The sequence below is a fragment of the Cimex lectularius genome, unplaced genomic scaffold (genome assembly GCF_000648675.2).
Source record: "Cimex lectularius strain Harlan isolate CLEC.00 unplaced genomic scaffold, Clec_2.1 scaffold6, whole genome shotgun sequence".
In the NCBI taxonomy this organism is placed as follows: domain Eukaryota; kingdom Metazoa; phylum Arthropoda; class Insecta; order Hemiptera; family Cimicidae; genus Cimex; species Cimex lectularius.
This window is the reverse complement of record NW_019392677.1, coordinates 2,739,299-2,762,027: the sequence shown is the minus strand read 5'-3', so window position 1 is coordinate 2,762,027 and position 22,729 is coordinate 2,739,299. Positions and strand designations below refer to the sequence as shown.

The 22,729-nt window shown below is 36.3% G+C and overlaps 1 protein-coding gene across 1 annotated transcript in view; it reads left to right on the top strand.

Annotated features, from left to right (window-relative positions):
• Positions 1–22,729, top strand: part of LOC106673807 — a 154,383-nt gene that overhangs the window by 18,335 nt on the left and 113,319 nt on the right. The gene's annotated exons all lie outside the window — the stretch shown is intronic.

The following is a 22,729-nucleotide window of genomic DNA, read 5'->3' as shown; positions in this document are numbered from 1 at the left end:
ATAAAAAAGTCAGTGTCATGAGCGGGATTCGAACCCACGATCTTCGGCTAAATACGCCGCTGCTCTACCAATTGAGCTAACGTGACTTCGATCAACTCGGAACCGAAAATCGTGGGATCGAATCCCGCTCGTGACGCTGACTTTTTTATCTCAACAAATACCCTACATATTTTCGTAATTTTTTATCCGGAGAGTATAAAAGGTTTTTATTTTTATTTTTTATTTTATTTTACGAGGGTTCGCAACAGCAGAGGTTATATCAACCCTCGGGGTGCCGGTGTTTTTGAAAAAAAGCCCATTTGTAAGTATGTCGGGTTTGAATGCAGGGCCGCTGGATTCGAACCCAGGACCTTTACCTTATAGTGATGAGCGCCGTGTCAACGCCTAAACCGTTGCGGCCACCGACGCCCCTGTATAAAAGGTTTTGTACACTATGTAAAGGTAATCAACAAGTTATTAATGTTGCGTTTACATTTTAGGTCAACTATTAACATTAATTAAGGTTTTTTGGTTGAGATAAAAAAATCAATCAATCCCGCTCGTGCCATTGACTTTTTTATCTCAACCAAAAAACCTTAATTAATTGTAATATATTAATAGGTCAAGCGGACCACGAAATTAGTGAATTCAACTATTAACCTTTATACCTAGTTATCATGGAAAATAAAACGAACAAATACAAATGTTCGGTTTTTGTCTGTGAATGTATATACATGGTGGTTCGCTACTCATATGGCAAAATTTGACAGGTGCACATACAACAAAAAAGGCCGAAACGTGGCCCGATTCTCAACCTTTTCGCAGATATTCAATTTTCCCCCCAACTATTTACGGTTTTTGTCATAAATCTACTCGTAGTTCTTGAACGATTCAATTTTGGGGAGAAAACTTTGAAAAGAGAAGCACCCTTCTAGAACTTTTATTTAATTTTGGTCAAAAGCAAACAATCAATTTCTGAAAAACTGCTAAATTTAAAACGAGAAAAAACCTAAATTTCTAACCTCATTGGAAAATTTCACGGTAGAGGTTGAAGTTTTTCTGTGCATCTAATGAATTTTAGAAAACCGAATGAAATTCTACGCTCTCTAAAAAGAACTAGTAAACAATGAAGACAGAAGGTATGCAAATTTTAAAATGAAGTCAATAACGCCACAGCCTCGCCACCACCACTTTTCAAATATTATTTATGACAATATTGGTGTCATGGTCATAGATAATATATGTAACAATTTTTTATATATATGGAAGTACGACAAAGTTGTTCAGGTGTTTCTACACCTCAAATGCAACGAAAAAGTGCACAAAAAAAGGAAGAATTCAACGTAATTTTTCTTTTTTGTTTCTTCTTTCTTGTTTAGTGCTAGTAAACGATGAAGAGAGAAGAAATGAAAATTTCAACATGAAGTCGCTAACGCCACAGGCTCGCACCGGTACTTTTCAAATATTCTTTACGACTGGTGTCATACTCTTAGATAATATATGTAACAATTATTTTATTTTGGTTGGAACGTGCTGGTCACGCTGTGTTGGGATGTACGAAGTACGACAAAGTTGGTCAGGTGTTTCTTCACGAAAACGTTTGTATAACCACGGTCCGAATTTCAACCCTTTCGCAGATATTCGTCATTTGATGTTGATTGTTTCAACTATCTACGGTTTTCATCATAAATTTACTCGAGGCTCTTGAACTATCCGTTCTTGTGGAAATCCAAAAAGTGCACTGAAAAGAGTGTTAATTTCCTTTAAGGAGGCACTCTTCTAGAAAGTTCAATTTAATTTTTCGTAACAAAACAAACACTACATCTTTCAAAAACTGGTAAATTTAAAATGAGTAAAAAATTTACAACCGCATTTGAAAAATGCACGGTAGAGCTTGTCACATTTCGTAGAAATCTCTTCGTTTAATAAGCTAGCAATATATCCGTGTCTTTAATTACTCCACCCAACCAAAATGCAGAAATTTTATGCTAAATGGAAAAAAATTTGTGACTGAGTGAAAAAGGGGGGGGGAGTGGAGTTAATCTACTAATTCAACATTTTGCCCCGGGCAAAATTTATTTCCAAAATAAGAAAGCAATACAGAAGTTTGAAAACCCAAATTTATCTAATAAAAAAGCACAAAAAAGAATAAGACAACGTAAAAAATCAAACAAAATACATAAAAAGGGGCAAAAAACATAGTGAACAACCAAAGCAAAAAAATTTAACCAATTTCGTTGCTTAATAGACAAAACGAAAATAAGATCAATAATACAGGATTTTGAAAACCAAAATTTAATCTAATAAAAAAAGCACAAAAAAGAAGAATTCCACGAAAAAACCCAAACAAAAGACATAAAAAGGGGCAAAAAACATAGTGAACAACGAAAGCAGAAAAATTTGACTAATTTCTTGTCTTAACAGCCAAAACCAAAATAAGAACAACCATACGGGAGTTTGATTACCTACATTTAACCCAATAAGAAAACACAAAAAAGAAGAATTCAACTTAAAAATTAAGAACAGTGAAGAACCAAAGCAGAAAGAAACTTTTTGTCCTGTGCAAAATTTATTTTCCAAATTTAACTTAATAAAGAAAGCACAAAAAGAAAGAAAAAGGCAAATGAAAAAGAAACAGTAAACATAGCTAACAACCCCCCCCCCAAAAAAAAAAAAAAAAAATCTATAAGATCTCTACACTAAGCACAGACAAAAAAGGAAAAAAGAACAATATAGAAGTTGTAAAAACCAACTTTGAGCTAATAACCAAAGAATAGGCCAACATAAAAACCAAACAGTTCACGTAAAAGAGAGACAATATCGTGAACAATCAATTTAATTTGAATTTTTATCTTTTTGTGCTTTTTTTTAAAGTTAAAGTTGGGAAATAAATTTTGTCTAAGACTTTTTTCTGAAAATCCTTTTCCAAAATTTCTGATGTAGTAATTAAAGAAAAGGGTATACCGTTAAAAAGCTTATTAAACGAATAAGTTTTTATGAAATTTGACAAGCTCAACCGTGAATTTTTTCAGTGAGGTTGCAAATATGGTTTTTTTCTAATTTTAAATAAAGCAGTTTTTGAAACATTTAGTGTTTGTTTTGTTACCAAAAAGTAAGTTGAAAGTTTTAGAAGGGTACATTCTTACAGGATATTTAACGCTATTTCAACTCACTTTTTGGATTTACATAAACTTGAATAGTTCAAGAGCTACGAGTAGATTTATAACGAAAACTGATAGTTGAAAAAAACAAAATGTGTGGTGATTAGTGACCGTTAATCGATAATTATTCAGAAATCGTGAGATGCGGTCTAGTGAGATGTAGGTTTCAGAAAAATATTTTCTCTATCGTGCCAACGTTTCGATCTTTATTGAGATCATTATCAGAGCTCAGTGTTTGTCTTCTCTGTAATTGTGCCTGTTCCCTTGTGTAATTTTTCAAAAACAGCAAAATCTCACTGGCACTCTCAACACGACACGCAAGAATGGCATAATTACACAGAAGAAAACACTTTGAGCCCTGAAGATGATCTCAATAAAGATCGAAACGTTGGCACGATAAAGAAAATGTTTTTCTGAAACCTACATCACACCAGACCGCATCTCACGATTTCTGAATAAAACATAAAATGTTGAATATCTCCGAAAGGGTTGAGACTCGGAGCATAGTTTATACGGTGTTTTTTTTCATAATTGGGGCGTAGAATATGCTGGCAAAGTTGAATAGAGAAACACCCTGTGTAACCACACAGCCAAATAATAATAACCATAACAATATAACCATACAGCTAGGCACTTTCTGTCCTCGAACAGTCAATCTTGATAAAACTGTAATTATCGCTTGACCGAAGTGCAGTTTTTCTTTTTCGGTACCCCTCATACACCAGCCCAGAATTCTGTTCATTATATCAACACTTGTTGAAAAAATTAATCATTATGGATAATCTGTATGTCCGTTAAACCATGGTTTTATAGGCTACAATTAAAATTTGTAGTATACTATGTATATAAACTCGTATAAAAAAATGTATTTCCAGGGCTTATACATCCCAGTGTTTACAAAACAAATAACAGAGCCTATTCGTCCAAATATAGATTTTTTCACCTTCATGCCAGCAATTTATTATCTATCACGATGTTTAGAAAGGCATGTATTCTTGAATTTTTGTTTGTTGGTACAATGTAAGATAAAACAACAAAGCGGAATCAAGAAGGAAAGGGTTCGATGTTATGTTTACGATACCGTAATATTTTGAAGACCTTGCTGTGTCATGCTACAGGAGAATGATTTTATTTTTTACCAAGTCAATTTATTTCTTAACCCGTCAAATTCAAATGGACACCTCCAACCATGCCCTTGGCATTAGGAACAACCTCAACGCAGCCTTATTTGAACGGGAAAACCTTGACTCGCCCATCTTTTCATCTTCGCCAGTTTCGAATGATAAGGTTTCACAACACAAATGAAAAGTTGCAAACAGGTAGGAGCGAGCAGGAATGAGAAAATAGTTCAAGGAATACTCAAGTACCCTTGAAACGTCTTTTCAACTCTCAAAAGTATTTTATGAGAAAGTATTTTATGATTTTATTATAAAAAAATGGTACGCAGTACAAATATTTGGGACTGACTTCGACCCATCAGATCTTGTTCAAAGTTCATCTCAATTATAATTAATTAAGGTTTTTAGTTGAGATGAAAAAAAGTTAATGACACGAGCGGGATTCGAACCATTCATTTGTCGTCGAGAATCCAATCCGATTACACGCCATTTGAAAAATGGCAAAAAGGAGGAAAAACTCATAAGGTAGGGTTGAGATAGGAAGTTGAAGTCCGAGTGGATCGAGGTCACGATAGCTCAAGTGGTAGAGCAGCGGCGTATCTAGCCGAAGGTCGTGGGTTCGAATCCCGCTCGTGTCATTAACTTTTTTCATCTTAACTAAAAACCTTAATTAATTGCAATGTATTAATTGGTCAAGCGGACCACGAAATTAGTGAATTTGAAGTTCATCTCAATGAAAAGTTGACTGCACGTAAACTAAGCATAGGTTTAACCTGGAATGCTCTCATAAAAATTATCGTGTTCCTTAAATGCACAATATTGGTCTCCCTGAGGTGCTGACCCCAGGGTTTTATTTATCTTTATAGAGTGCTACTAATCCTTTTTTACACTCTTTAGTTTAAAAATTTATAAATATTTCATCCTTCCCAGAGCCAACTTGTCGAGAGAGTTAATTAGTCTCTTAAATTAATTAATTGATGAAGCAATCAATTTATGTAATTTCTTTTATCGTCGGTTACATAGCTCGAGTCTGGGGGGTGCGCCGCGCTCAACCATCCACGTTGTTCTACAGCCGTTCAGAGCCTCTGGAAGTTTCGGTCAAAGAGAAGGTGTGATCGACTGAATCTTAAAAACATGGATCTAACTCGAGAAGATCTTGCCAGGCAGAAAATTTGGGCAACGACGTACGTACTGTCCGTTACATAGCCCAAGTCCTAAATCCACGATGATCTACAGCGATTTAGGGCCACCGTACATCTCGATCGAAGAAGAAGGTACGGTGTTCAACGGCTAGAGACGATCGTTTTATTGCTTTCCTTCCTTCCTTGATTAGTCAAACGATCCTTAATGTAAGGGTGAGCTCTAAAAACAGTCATCGGAAGATATCTTGAGAGCCTATTCTCTCTCTAGGTGTCTTCCATCAAGTCTAGTCATCATCTACTACTATAGAGACATCGAGTAGGAAGGCGACCATTCGCAAATTGGCATCTTGCTTGGATATTGAAAATTGAGTGGTTGACTCCGCACAGAGTGGCGAATCCTGACGAAATTCTGTTCTGACGAGGATTTCGGACGTACTCGTTTGTACTACGTTTGTGCGCGTACAAACTTAATGAGTTTTATTTTCTTGAAAGTCCGTTGATCTATGGTTGATAGGTGGTGAGAAAACAGAGCATGTTAACCACTTATTTTCCACAAAAGACGAGAAAGGAGAGTTTCAAACTTATTGCTAGTCCCTTAAAAAAATGCATATTAATCCATGTATGCTTAGCGGTCATAATTGACCATATGAATGGTCCTTACGACATCGTGTTCTGACATGCCAAAGTAAACACTCTCATTGGCAAACAAGTATTTGTTTGTTCAGACAAACTAGTCAGAACAAAATTTCGTCATAATTCGTATCCTTAGTAACCGTAGTTACTCGTTAGTCACAGCCTTTTCAAACAAAGTCCGTTCAAGTATGGGATGGAATCAACTGTACCGAACTGACTATCGTACAGAATGGATCTTTGACTGCACTAGCGTACGTTGAGGAAGTCCTGGAATCTGCAGTCCTGTTCGTTTAATCTATTGGGAACAACTTTGTGACAATGCCTGTAGCTTGAGTTGTCGCCCATTACTTGGTGGATGGAGGAATTACAATCAATTGGCCAGCACGTTCTCCTGACATGAATCCTAGAGAACACTTATGAGACACGATAAAGAGGCGGTTAGACATCATTCGCCGCCTCCAAGAAGCGCTGAACAGCTTCAAACCGGTTTTGTTGAACAATGGGATTCTGTTTCACAATACAAAATCCGATAGCTTATTTGCTCTATGCCTAGGAGACTTAGTGCCGGAGGGATTAATACGTATTATTAAGAACAAAACAAGGCAATAAATAATTAGTTAAATTTAAATCATCACTAAATGATTTTCCGTTTGTTGGTGAATTTTCTTTGAAACAAAATATCGTTAACAAATTCAATTTCAATAACATACATATATTATCATCACATCACACAAAACATATAAAACAATGCATTATATTTCGTGGTCCGATTGACCAAATAACTTCTTTCAATTAATTAATCGTTTTATGTAAGGTATTGGTTGAAATGAAAAAGTTAGTGACACGAGTGGGATTAGAGCCCACGACCTTCGGCTCAATACGTCGCTGCTTTAACCACTTGCTGTCACGATAGCTCAAGTGGTTAGAGAACGGGCGTATTGAGCCGAAGGTCGTGGGTTCGAATCCCGCTCGTGAATCTAACTTTTTCATTTGAACCAATACAATATATAAAAAGATTAATTAATATAAAACACTCATTGCATTCCTCACATCAAACATTTCTACATAGTTAATTCTTCTACAGTTTGGCTTTCCTTTTACTAATTATCCCCTCTATATAATCCTGAAAAGATAATCAGGCAGAGCCATTACCCATTTTTACCCACTGTCGTCTCCTTTTACCTCAAAGAAGCCATATAAAAATGTTTTTCTTTCTCCTCCCTTCAAAATCCAAAGTATATAAACATAAAACATCGATATCTCACTGGCACTCTCAACACGACACAGAACAATGACACATCTTCACAAATACACAACAAATACTTTGAGCGAGTACAAACACTTTGAGTCTAAATTTTCTAGCATTGTATAAATTCATTTTTTCACATCCTACAAGTATTTGAATGATTTAAACAATGTTTATAAATCCCAAGCCCTGAAGATGATCTCAATAAAGATCGAAACGTTGGCACGATAAAGAAAATGTTTTTCTCAGCCTACGACACACAGACCGCATCTCACGACCTCCAAATAATAATAAAAGAGTTTTTTTAAATTAAAACTCATGAATTTATGAACTTATTTAATTTGTTTTATTTTAAAATAAGCTTGTTGTAATTAATTTAATAAAATACGAGAGGCCGGTTTTTTCTTTGGATGTATATTATAGAATTGAAAAATAAACGAACTATTGTTGTTGTAAACTACCATCATTAGTTATAAACAATACGTCTTTAGCCGTGCAAAATTGTTGTAGAACAATAGTCATGTTTGGAACAACTGGATGGCATTTCACTTCTTTTCAACTGAAACAATGATCTCGTGTCAATTTAACGATAGAAGTAGCGGCAATGACTGTACCGTATTCAGTCGTTTTCTTGTCGGATTCCTCCATATGTGTTTTCAGAATTTCTAGTTTTTCATTTGTTTTACTATTTTCTTTCCCGAGTAGTACAATTTCATTGCATGCATCACACACCCATGCAGGTCTCCTTTCAACGAGAATTTTTAACCAGTTCGCCCTAGTTTTGACCCTGCAACAACCATAGTGACATTTCTTATCAAACTTCGGGCATCCGAGAAACGTATCCGGTGTAACCGAGCATGCATCCCTGGTTCTCAGTATCACTCATGACGCTATATTTGTCTATGCAGTTATGTTTTTATGTATGTATGTATATAACTATATGTTTATGTATATATATATTTTTTTAACCTTTTAATTTTTTAAATAATTTTTTTTAACGCAGGGATGTGTCGGTCAAAGGATCGTCACCACATGCAACCACGCTCTGCTACCACTTTTATTATTACGGCTAACGCCAAGGTTCTTCAACCAGACAAAAACAATGGAAAACAATCAAACCAAAAAATGCACACCTTTACAATAATTTATTTACAATGAACAACTAAACAACAAAACCTTTCCCAAAGGGTGTAAATAAAATAAAATAAACAAATCTGCTGATGTAAGTCCAATTTGGCCGGTCGGGCCGTTCCCACGTGAGAGATGTCTTGCCGCCAGTGACAGTGAGTGTGGAGACGGGGCGGTGTCCACCTTCTAAGTCTGCTGCCAGCACTTTTCAAAAGGCGGAAGATGTTCGGTTTATTGCATGAGTTGTGTCCAGGCCTGGGCTAGCTCTCCCGTCCCCGCTTCGTTCCTCCTCGATCCCATCTCGCTTTGGCGGTTTGCCGGCCGGTGCGCTCTCCTCGTTGCGCGGGTTGTTCGTGATAACCGAATATATTTCTTGTACAATACACAACCGAGAAATGAAAGTAGATTTCTCTTCTCGAAAGTAAGTTCATGTTAATAATACTTACGGTATCAATCTATCAATCTATAACAAAGCTTTCATTTTATCTCGTATAGTATTCATAGGAAAGTTGCAACATTTCGATTAAGACATCTTAGTTGCTTAATAGTTAAATGCCGACCTATTGTCAAACATTGGTCCTAAATACACAAAAATAAGTCATTACGTCCGTATTATTTACATTAAATCCCGAGCTACATATGTATTTAAAAGTTATCTTGTTTAGTTTGGCAATGTTTGTCTATGGCTTTCCATTTTTTTTAAATACTTCTTTTGTAGCCTTTGAATGTAATACAAATATGATCACTGTACGTTTTTCTTATCACACGGTCACACTAATGCCAGCAGGGCACCCGGAGGATATGAGAAGACAGCTAGTGCTGGCACTCAGTGTGAGGGATTAAGGGGCAAGGAGGTCTCGAGGCAATCTTTGATCAAGGGGACGTGGCTTCGTTCTTGGGATAGGAAGCAGTATTGATAGGATGGATCGAGAGGTTGGTGTAAAACTTTTAGAATAGAGTACGGACCAGTTCGTTGACAACAGGAATGTTGAGGTCGCTGTGAGGTTAATGACGTAGTAAGGAACTTTGACGATTTGTCTGAGGATTTTTGATTGGAAGGATTGGATGCGCTGGATGTTGGATAGCTTGGCAGAACCCCACACTTCCACTCCGTATGTTCGAAGTGGTCCTAGGAGTCTTCGTAGTTGTGCAAGTGTTTTAAGTTTTATATGGGGATTTCACGCCAGTCTGCTGTCTAGTTATAGTCCTAAGTATTTGATTTGAGAGGAACTCGGTATTTCTTTGTTGTTGATGTACAGTGGAGGGCAAGTTTTTTTCATGAGTACGTTTTCCTTCATTCAGTCTTGTCCTCCAGTCTTCGATAAGCTCAAGATGTTCTTGGATATTGATAGCTTGAGTAGGATTCGTCCGCATAGGTTGCGACAATGGTATTGGGGTGTGCAGTAGGTCAGCAGTATAGATGTTATAAAGGATGGGACCAATAATGTTCCCTTGTGGGACGCCGGCTTATTTCGATCTGATGTAGAAATTAAATTTGTAAACTGAACAGGCGGAATTTTTAAACCGCTACAAAACGAAAAAAAGAGATGTTGAAAATAAAAACGATGTTAAACAACGACGACCAAAGAAAGAATAATCTGCCCTGTTTAGTAAATCAAAATTGTAGAAGATATTAAAGATTGTTGTGTTGTTACAAATAGATCCATTAGTTTCCGTAGTAAAAAATAAATTTATATAATGCTAGAAAATTTTAGATTGAAAAAATTATATAAATTCATTTTTTTTAAATCTCACATTTTCTAGAATTGTATAAATTCATTTTTCCCACATCCTACATGTATTTCAAAATGTAAAATATGTTTATAAATCCCAGGCTCTGAAGATGATCTCAAAAAAGATCGAAACGTTGGCATGATAAAGAAAATGTTTTTCTAAAACCTACGTCACACCAGACCGCACGTCACGATCTCCAAATAATAGAAAATAATTAAAAAAAACAACTAACTCACTCAACAAGTAGGCTCTGGAAAGGATGAAATTTAACTGATTTTCTTTATTTTTTAATCTCAAGAGGGGAAAACGATTGGTATATATAGTGTCCGGTTTTTGTCATATAGTTAATATAAATATATCATAAATATATTGAATATATATCTTTTCAGTTTTCAAACAATAGATAATAGTCTGAATTATTATTGAAAGAAAACACACTCAGTTTCTTCAAGTTTTATATTTTTAGAATAGGATAGACGATCTCCTTCGCTGTCAATTTAATTCGTAAAATCCTGAATCCTGAAACCAATGTTTTTTGTCCAAAAGAAGAAAAACAGGCGATTATGCAATGAATGAAACGAGGATTGAATTATATAGTAGTTCACTGTATCGAAAATCAAACAGAAAATCACAATATGTTAGTATATTTTAGCTAATGCCTCAAAGTAGAAATAAACCTCGGAAATGTCCGGAAATTTATTTGTTTATATGGTTTGCTAAATAATCATTTTCCTATTACAATTATGTATGTGACCATGTATTAATCTCATATCTCTTGTAAGTTCATAAGTCTACCTTTATGACCTAAACAGTAAAAATAAAAATCAATAATGAAGTCACTATTCTTTGGAAGAGAAATTGTTCATCTTTGACAAACTGTAAAGTGGGGAATTAACTCATTAACGAGATAATTATAACTGTTATATCGATGGTAATCGAGATCAACTGTTTTTAACAGCACTGGCAAAAACACGCGCCGTTTAAAAAAAACGATCTGTTGCTAATTATTTCCATTACACAATGCGAGAGAAACATGTCGCGAATGTTTCCCAATGTAAATAGGTCTTCTGTTATTTCATACGTGTAATTAACGGGTAACAATTTGTGTGGTAGTGAGATAACAATAAGGAAATGTCTGAGGATATCAAGCTCTGGGAGATTTCGCATAATCCTGCTGTACGGGGTTGGCGTTAAAACTAAAATTTCAAATAATTATACACAAAGATTGAAAAAATAAAACTTTCAAATAATTCTTCTCTTTGAGAAAAGCGTTAGAAATATTTATTCTGTTATCCTTCGTATTTCAAAAAATAAATTAAGCCCTAAAAGAATATATCTTGATTCAGAATTAAACGTTATTCTTAGGCGTGTCATAGACCATCAATTATATTGCACAATATTACGAATTGCGCAATATTTTTGATCGTTTAGGGTTAGTACTGAAGTTTGTACAATGATTGAACAAAGGTTTGAACGAATTTAATTTTTATTGCACCATGTAAGGCTAATATTGCGCAGTTTTTTTGGACTTACACGATAGCGGCAGCCAAATGTTGGTCTGCCATCTTGCAATACTAGGTCTTGCTCATGCGAAAAAATTGGCGTTTATGGGCCGTCAATATTACTACGCGATAATTTGGGATAATTGTGCAATGTTTCTGTAGGTCTAGGGTCGGCCTTAAGCGGTCCATAGACGGTCAATATTATTGTACACTATAGATTGCACAATAATTTGACGGTTGCCCCTTAACGTTCAATAATATTGTACAAAATTTTGTTTGTGAAATGAACTTGAATAGTTTGAAGGCGATATTGAAGTTAGTGCAATATTTTCCACTTGTTGATACTTCACAAACTGACTGATATTGCGCAATAATGCCAACAGACGGTGCAATATTTTCCAGGTTGTACAATATATTTTCAACTTTTCGTCAATCATGCAATGTATTGCACAAACTTTCAATATCGTCTACACACGATCAATTAAATTGCACAACCCAAAATATTGTGCAATAATATTGATCGTCTATGGGCCGCTTAAGATTCATTTGCTGAAAGAATTGATTTTTCGGTAATTTGATCATGAAACAATTTGTTAATTTACAAACAAATTTTCATTTTATACTTAGTCGTGATAGACTTTGAATGTGTTGATATTCTCAAAATCCAAAACCTCTTTTTTTTAAAAACACTTTAAAAAAAATTAACACATTACAGACCTACCAGTACTAACTCTCCTACTATAGTACTGACAGGAATTTTTCGGCTATTGTTAAAAAACAGAAAATTATAGTCTTTCGATGGGATGAAGGCGTGTTGCTAACGAGAGTTGATGTTTTAAGAGTTCTTTCATTGAAATAGTATTTGGGCTTTCAAATTTTCACCTCTCAACTTTCATTCAGCACCCCTCTCAGACTCAAGATTCACACTGCAAAATCTGCGCTAATTATATTTGGCAATCGTAAATTCAAGTTGTTTTTTTGGCTGTTTGCCGCTCTATACGTTATATTATTTTACTTACTTAATTCCTGTCGCTCATAGTGGAGCGCAGCGAAAGAACAAAGTTCGCCCACCCCTTTCTGTCAGCTGGACATCTCATGGCCTCTCTTCACGACTGCCTGACTGTCCTAAGTTCCCTTCCCAGTGATCGTATCCACCTTTGCCTCAGTCGATCAATCTTGCGTCGCCCTTGCGGGTTCCACTCAGGGGTACTTTTCTCGACCTAAGCGTATGGTCCAACCCAATTCCCTTTCTTTTGCATACTTCAGCTGGCCATTTCCAGAGCTTTACAAACTTATTTATTGAGGCCATCTCTAAGAATCCGCCGCAGGTAGCTGTATTGTTTACGGCGTCGTTGGCGTCAAGACACAAATTTTTTTAAGTCATCCAATAGAAACATTTTCTAATGAGATTTCGTGTTAATTATTCATGAAAGATCATAAAACACCATTAAGTGTTCCGATTTCATGAATCCGGTGATATGTTTCTTGTACACCATTGCTTGATGAATGTCTATATCTTATTTGGTAATGTTTATGTACGTGTGTGTTTTAGTTTTTTTAAGAATAATTTGTTTAAGCAAAACTTTCTCTTAACTGAGCAAACAGTTTGCCTAAAAGTAGACAAAGGCACACTTGGCTGTTGACGTTTAAAAATCGTTTCGTCAAAAATCTCAAGAAGCCAAGGAGAAATGGGCAAATAAAATGACAATCATTTTGCCAACACTTTTAGCTTTCCAGTGTCCGGATTAAAAACGGATGTTTTAATGTACTAATCAGTTTCCGGTACGCACTTTGAATTAATTAACCTATTACCAAATTGAACCGCTTTGTTCCGGCAGGAGGTTCTTTTTCCTTTTTCCGGTGCTCTCTTCTTTAGGCAGAGTTGACTTTTGTTCAGCTTTCTAAAAAAGTACGGTTAAGAAACTGCACGTCTCCTTCCTCTAACGAACAACAAACTCACATTAAAAAATTTCAACATTAATTTGTACCAACTACATGCTTGTCAAGTTGACAAATTTGTATGTAAACTGATAAATTGACAATAACGTTTCAATTAAAATAATCTTGAAGCATTTTGTTGTAAAATAACTAAGAGAGACGAATACCTAATTCACACAAGACCTAAATTGTCTTAAACAATAACATTTTATTATACAGATCATGTGAATCAAACAAAAATAAACGGAAATCTGAATAATATATTTAATGATTTATTGACAATATACAACCAATTTAAAAGGACAATAGAAGCCATCGTAGACATTCAAGAAAAAAACAAGACATCAGCGTAATGAATTAGCAACTTTAAACGTTTTAATGGAATCTGAATGGGCTAAATTATAATCGAAATGAAATTGCACAACTAATTAATAAGCTATATGTCGATATATTACGTTTACAGGAAATCAAAGTTCAATTTGCACGTCAGAAACTTCAGTACCCTACGCAAAGATTTCTTACATGGCCAAATTGCATACGGAGTTGTACGCATAATAGTCGGAAATGATATACCTTTATTTGAGGTTATTACAAACTTAAGTATACCAGCTAGTAACCATCAGAATTTTCTATACAGTTCACTAGTATATTCACCCCATGGTATATCGACCAAGAAGGTCTTACCTCAAGAGCTTTCCCATCAAACTACTTTGCTGGGAGATTTCAATGCTCACAACCATTATGAGTTGGGGATTGCTGTGGTTATAGTGGAAAATAGCTGAATCTTCCATGAACCTATGCAATTTAAACATATTAAATGATAGATCTGCCACTCATTTATGTTTTGGCTCTGGGAACACATCAGCTCCTTGACCTAGTCTGGCCCTCGATGATTCACACAGAAGTGATCGCTTTTTATTACTGATTATTCTACTAACGTACTCTATACAAGTCCGGCGATGAGAATATTCTCCCTAGATGGAAACATATCGGTGGGTTCTTATTCCATGGCTTCTTTGCAAACTCTGAAATATCTTTTTACCAATAGCTCTACGATGCAAGATACCTTAGACGAACTGAGACACCTTCAGCCACAAGGAATGCGTCTACTTTTCCTATGGACCCCAGACGATCCAAATTTTCCCGGTAATGAGAAGGCTGGTACAGCTGCTAAAGACACAGCTAGATTAGGACACCCCATTGTAGAATTAACCAGAAATGACATGATTGCAATCTTTAGAGATTTTTACAATGGCAAAAAGAATGGCACTCAGAGACAATAAACTGCGAGAAAGTAGATACAACAAAGGCATGGCCCTCGTTAGGTCGAGAAGAAGGGAGGTTTTCTTGAGCAAATTGTAAACTTGGCATTGTAGTTCACCAAGGGTCATCTAATAATGGCGACCCCCCCTCCACCGATATAATGGGTGTGCAATGATGTCAAGAATTAAGGACTAAACATATTTTGTTGTCGTGTCGTGCATATTATAATCTTAGAAAATTTATATAAATTTATTCCCTTCCGGGTACACCATATGAAATATTGGGAGATAACCAAGAGAATATTGCGAAACTATACCAATTTTGATCATTAAGATATGACACACTGTAGTATTGCCACCCAGAGTAATCACTACTACTAACTCTACCTACTGGAGTTAGTATATGAAGAGAAGATTTAGGACCCCTCTAGGTGAGTTGGTTCCCGGGTCAGTAGATGGTGTGCCTGGATGGGATCACTGTTTTCTTAATTCTTATGATGGTCGTATACACGTCCTCCCTGGGTAGGTGTCTCTTAGCAATAAGTGTAAGTGGCAATAAGTCGATAAGAAGTGTAATTAAAAAAAGTCCTTTTCAAGTCGAGACCAGTGTAATACTTCTCCCAACATTTCTTCATACACTTTGGTTACATGTGTTTTTAAGCACGATTTTGAGAAAGAAAGTCAGGAAAGCACGATTTAAGTTTAACAAGCGGGATTTTAAAAGTAATTGTAAGAAATTATTTGTACACACGTAAGTCTTTATAATTTCAACAGAATTAAGTCCTCAGCAGAATAATAGACTAGTGCACGCCATCTTTGGTGTTGGAATGGAGTCTGATCCTCTCTGAACACTCGCGATAGATCGCGCTTAGTAGTTAATCAGACCAAAGAAAATATTTAACAATCAGGAATTGGTTATATTTGATTGTTTTATTATTACTAGTACTAATCTTAGTTTTTTAAATTCTGATAAACTCAGTCAACTTCACAATGTTTTTGTAAATTTAATTGGTTTTAACAATAAAGTAATTATGGATCATGCTCTTCAGATACTGCATTTTGGAAAAGATCATTTTCACACATACCTGTCCGATTTTGACGGACTTTTAATTTAAATGTATTAATTACATTATAATGAATTTTTGGTTTCTTTTCTTTGCTGGTTCCTATTCATCCATGCCCCTAGGTGATATTTTAATGAAGAGCTCGAGTATTTTTCTCTTTATTAATGTACTGTAAGCCGAAACATCCTCAGCTGAAGAGGGATTTTTGGAATTAGCCCGAAATGCATTAATTTTAATAAATAGAAACAATATTGGAGTTGTTCAACAAAGTATCACCAATGTTCATGTTATACTATGACTCTGATGATGATGAAATTATCTCCATAACTTCAAGATCATAAAAAACGTCTTTACTAATTTATGTGTTGGCTATCAATTATTACTTATTTTTCTGTTATTTTAAATGTGATATAATATCTTTTTACCCCAAAAATTTTCCAACGCCTTCCCAAAAAGGTCATCATACTCATTATCCAACACATTGTACTACTTCATATAGGCCAATAAGTCTACTACCCACTTTGGGTAAAATTTTAGAAAAGCTCGTATTGAAAAGAATTCTTCCGATTCGAAATTATCTAAACATAATCCCCGACCATCAATTTGGTTTTCGCAACCATCTCTCAACTGTCCAACAGCGCCTTTGCGTGGAAGACATTAGTTCCTTCTCCCTTAAGATGGGCCAGTACCGTTCTGGGGCCTTTATTGATGAAAATAAAGCTTTCGATCGAGTTTGGCTTCCGGGCTTGCTGTTCATGCTCAAATTACCTCACTGACCGATTTTTCCAAGTCATCGAAGGCCATTCCATCTCTGCATATTTCCCTAACCATGCTGGTGTTCCTCAGGGTAGCATTCTGGCCCCCACACTATTCCTGGTGCTCACAGCTGACATGCCATCACATCCCGAAACCACCACATTCACATTTGCAGACGATACAGCAATTCTCTCTAGCAACTCCGACCTTGTCATTTCCACTCGAAACCTCTAAAAACACCTCATACTACTAGAGCCTTGGTGTAAAAAGAAAAGTATAACGTTTAACACAGACATTACCTTCACTCTCCGAAAAAAGATCTACCCCATGTTTTCTTAAATAATATTCCCTTCCCAACTGCGGACAAGGTGCGGTACCTCGGACTGTACATACGGACAAACGCCTGACGTGGAATCTTCACACACGATTGAAACGTCAGGAGGTTATGACACCATATAAAGCACTAGCACGACTTCTTGACAAACGTTCTAATTTACCTCTCAAAAATAACAAGCTGCTTTACAATACCATAGTTAAGCCGATATGGACTTACTGACTGAAGTGTGGGGTTCAGCCAAACACGCCATCCGCAGCATTCAAACTGCCCAGTCCTTAATCCTAAGAACAATACTAGATGCTCTATTTTATGTTTCGGACCTAACTTATAGACTTTCGGTCAAGATGAAATCCGTTCGCTACCGCAAATTTCACAAAATGCTCCCAACTACCGTAAATCAACACATCAGAAATCTCGCGTCCCGACGAATCCCCTCCAACCCTCCCCGCCGTCTGAAGAGACAATGGCCGCAAGATCTCCTAGGACGTGATGGTGATGATAGTGAAAGTGATACTGACACAAGTATCAATTAAACAAACAGTATTTTAGTATCACTGGAGTTTAATACCAATGGGTATTTTCTCCACTCTTTTTTTTAAATTTTGTATATATTTCCTTGCTCATTTTTACTTGTTACGCACTGGAAAGTGCAGGATAGTTGTAATGTACTACAAATTTAAAAAAAATTACCTAAAGGTCTGCCCACTGCATAACATACTAGGACCGTGTCAGGCACGAAAAAAATAACAAAAACGCTCCGGTCACTACTATGACCACTGCAACAGATGAACCGCGTTCTATACCCGTATGTAACGCGTATTTAAAAACGTTTCGTAGCCGTCCTGCTTCAGTCGCTGTCGTACATTTCTTTTTTAAAAACGCATCGTTTGTGAACTTTTGTTTTCTTGTATGGAGTGAATTTGTTAAATAAAGTATGGCTATTAGAAAATTATCTACGAGAATTGGTCATGATTACCATTATTTTGGTCGAGGAAGAGGAAAAAAAGAGACTAGTTGTTGTAAATTGTATAAAAACTCGTAATTACAAACATATTCTATTAGTTGTTCATCCTCCATTTTTATTAAGACACAAACAATCAAAATACGATAGAACACAAACACAGATCTCTTCGTCAAATGCAAGAACTTGTGCGGAACGGGACAGCAACACAGTAGGCCGGATGCGCACAACGGTCACGTGTCATACCCGGAGCGGGCCGACACCTGCAAAATATTATTGGCAGCCGATTTTTGACTGAACGCGCACGGCACGGTACGGTGTTGGCCGGTGACGGAACGGTGTAGTGAGCATTTTCTAATATTAAATGATGTAAAGAATATTTATTTGCATGTGTTGGTACGGTTACGGTCCTAGTATGATACGTTCTAGTGGGCAAAGACCTTAAGGGAATTTTTTGCAACCGGAACTAAAGACATATTTTCCTGGACAAACACCAAAATCCAAGAATTAATTGCCTCAGGGTGCCGGTGTTTCTAAAAAAAAGCCCATTTGTAAGTTTGTTGGGTTCGAATGCAGGGCCGCTGGATTCGAACCCGGGACCTTTACCTTACAGTGATGAGCGCCGTTGCAGCCACCGACGCCCCCTATTATATTGCTATTATTGAATTTTTCCTTATTCCACAGTCTGATTTTCACGTCTCTAACTTTATAAACATGCGATTTATTCAAAAGCGGAAGTTCAACTAAGTTCTAAACCGTGAATCTCGTCGTCCAGAGAATAGTAAACTAGTTTCCAATTTTAATTAACCACGAAGTTGAATTGGCTGACGCCCAACCTTGTCTCAAAGTTTGCTTCATTCAAAAGGTTGACTACCTGAGTGGTGAATCTATAAATTGTAGGTTTATGGCAGTTTAATAATGAATTTAAGTTTTTTCCTTGCAATTATCATGTTCCGAGTTTTAAAAAATATTCTTTATTAGCGTAAATGGGATGACTTTTAATTTAGTATGATCGTCTTAGTTTTGTACCTCATTTATACAAAGCAGACAATAACTGACAGATTGTACTGAAAATGAATAGAAAACAGAACGTAATTATTTAATATAATACCGACAAACTGTATTGCTTTTTTATAGATTTTCAGGCTGCTTTCGGTACCGATCGTAACCGATTAATGTTAAACCTTTATAATATAGGCAATACAGGAATTTCTTCTAAATTTATCAGTGTTTTGGAAAAAATGAATTCTGCAGCTTGTTCCGGCGTAAGTGATAAATGTGTTATTGTTGAATTGTTTCCAGTGGGCAGTGGGGTAAGGCAAGGAGGCCTTTTAAGCCCCATAATTTTTTCCTTGTTCTTAAGTGTTTTGCCAACGATCCTTGAAGCAGGAGCTAGGCCACGTTTCATCTTCCCTAAATCTAAATCTACCTCATTTACACATAGCAGTCAATAACTGGCAGATTGTACAAAAAATGAATAGAAAACAGAACGTAATTATTTAATATAATCCCGATTATAGATTCCGAAAAGCAGTATTGGTTTTTTTAATAAATTTTCAGGCACTTTCGATACTATTGATCGTAACGGGTTAAGGTTAAACCTTTACATTATAGGCATTTCTTCTAAATTTATTTTTGTTTTGGAAAAAATGAATTCTGCAGCTTGTTCCGGTGTAAGTGATAAATGTGGTATTGTTGAATTTTTTCCAGTGGGTAGAGGGGTAAGGCAAGGAGGCCTTTTAAGCCCCATAATTTTTTCCTTGTTCTTAAGTGATTTTCCAACGATCCTTGAAGCAGGAGCTTGGCCACGTTTCATCTTCCCTAAATCTAAATTATTCGGAAATCGTGAGATGCGGTCTGGTGTGACGTAGGTTTCAGAAAAAAAAAAATCTTTATCGTGCCAACGTTTCGATCTTTATTGAGATCACCTTCAGGGGCTGGGATTTATAAACATTGTTTACCATTTCTAAAAGTTACGTTTATGTTTTTTTTGTTGTATGTGTAATATTTTTGGATTGTTGGCAACAATGTTTGTAAATCCAGGCCCTGAAGATGATCTCAATAAAGATCGAAACCTTGGCAGGATAAAGAAAATGTTTTTCTGAAACTTACGTCACACCAGACCGCATCTCACGATTTCCGAATAATCATAGACTAACGGTCACTAACTGACAGATTGTACTGAAAATGAATAGAAATGCAGGTTGTTCCCCCGTAATTGGTATAGATGGTATTGTTAAACGTTTTCCATTGGGCAACGGGGTAAGGCAAGGATGCCTTTTAAGACCCATAATTTTTTCCTTGTTTTTAAGTGATTTGCTATCGATCCTTGAAGAAAGAGCTAGGCCACGTTTCGTCTTCCCTAAATCTACCTCATTTATACATAGCAGACAATTACTGACAGATTGTACTGAAAATGAATATATAACACAACGTAATTATTTAATATAATCCCGACTGATAAAATCTGGCCATTATTTGTTTATTTAATTTTACAAGTTTTTGGCATTTGCTCATAACGGATTCAGTCAAAACTAAAATACGTACAAAAATAGATAAATTGTATATAAAGATGAGACACAATAAATGTACAAAATATAAAAACGAGGTAGATCAAACATCAATAAACAAATGGCTTTTTACTCTAGCTCAGAGCTGCAAGCCGATTTAAAGATGAAATAACATCATTGAAAGAATCAGCAATATTTCCTGTTCTCAGCAGCCCCAGCATTATGGTCTCTGAGGATCCATAATTCGTCCTGTACAGCTCGACACTGAACACCTCATGGCGTCCTCAATTCCCTCGAAGGGATGTTAGGGGAAAAGCGATTCAAAATCTCAAGGGATTCAATGGATCATTGAGCACACTCAATCCAAAAGACATAAATGCCAGACTGAAAGACGCCAATTGGAGGGTCGAGAGTAGATCCTCATTTTCAATGGCAAGATAACAATGCCCCGTCTTATACATTAAATATTTAAGTGCCTTTGATTTGACCCTCTCAATAAGAGCTCTATCCTTTTCATAGTAAGGAGCCCACTATAGCTATAGCACCATGTTCCAATATGCTTTACATCCAATATAATACTCCATATTCCAATATAATTTACATTAAATTACTAAAAAAACTAAAATTTTCTAGTAAAATATAGGGATTCTCTGATGATACAGCTATACTTTTTCTAACAAGAATTATGATGATATAATAAAAATATTAATAATGAAAGAATAGTAATTGAAAAATAGTTACATAGTAATTTCTTACTGTTAAATACACTTAAAACTAAAATTGTTAAATTCAAAATCAAATCAATTTTGTCAAATCAAAACAACTTAAATCAAAACATTCTTGTGTAAATTCATTTAACTATAATTGCCTGATTATACTCTTTTCTAAACAAGTTAAATATTTGGGACTAATTTTTGATAGTAAATTAAACGTTGAGTTTCGTATTAATGCCTTGATGAAAAAATTAAAAAATTAAAGAAATATCCAGCTAGATTTAATGAGGTCTGTTTATTCTGTATTAGTACAATCGTTGATATCATATGGGGATCTCAGTTTTGGGTGGTACCACAAAACCTACACTTTCCCCAATAATTTTATTGCTCAAAGTTGTTTAATAAAAATATTGTTAATAAATATAGATAGGGATAATACAGGCGGCCGCAAGGCCTACTGAACCTCGACCTGAATAGATCTATTGTGCTCCTCTGTTATATATAACTCACTGGCCAGCCTCCACAGCTTTGGCAGCGGTTCCTTGGTGTAGTATCTTCCTTGTGGGTTTTTCTTGTATTAGTTGCAAGAACCGGCACATACATAGACCTTCTCAGAAACATAAAATGTCTTCTGCGGTCTCCTCCTCTTCCTGGCAGTATCTGCTCAGTGTTTCTTCTGTCCGTACTCCCATCCGATGAATGTGCTTTCTTAAGTGGCAGTGTCCTGTCTGGTTGGTCCCTACCCACAGGGACATCTTCCCTGTGGGCCCAGACAAAGTCCGACCATCAACCCTGATGCTTGGGGGTAACCAATAATGGAGGCTATATCCCTATTACCTTCCTTATCCTTCCTACCCCTTTCCTTTTCCCTCCCTCTCCCCCCTCTGCTTTGGCAGAGGATTCCTGGGTTACTGAACCCGCACCCCTCAGTGAACGGGTGCTTCAGTAGGGAAATCTCCCGGGTGGGCGATCAGTCCCACCTTAAAAATAATACTGAATCACGGGAGTGGAGTATCCAAGCGGCTCCACTAATTGAGGTTGGACTCGTGGTGGTCGTGGTTTGTACACAAATTGTAACTTAGCTGGAGGGTACCGGCCAACCGGAGCCGGAGATAGAGTGCCTTCTCTATCTCTCCGGGGGTGGTGAAAGGCATGTCTAAAAGGCTGTGCTGGAAACCACAAAACTGCCTTTTTTAAGGAACATGTATGGATATACCTTTTTTAGGCATTTCTGAACTTGGTTAGTATGGCACCATCTCGCTAGCCAAGGGATGTGACAAGTCTATGCATGTAAAATCTTCCTGGTGTTCTTTCAAGAACACTAGGCTTCTGAGAAGTCCCCTTGGGATTAAGTCCGAACGTTAAAGTCCTCATGGGTAGTAAAGATGGGAACATCTGTCCTGTTAGGAGTTCAACCGGAATCCTGGTTCGGTTGCGGTTGCCTAACAATAATTCTTTCGTAGTTTTGCGGATGGTTAGAACTGTAGTTTCTATGAAACTCTTCGCGTGCCGCTTGCTTGTGGTGTTGTTCCACCAGGTTTTGGA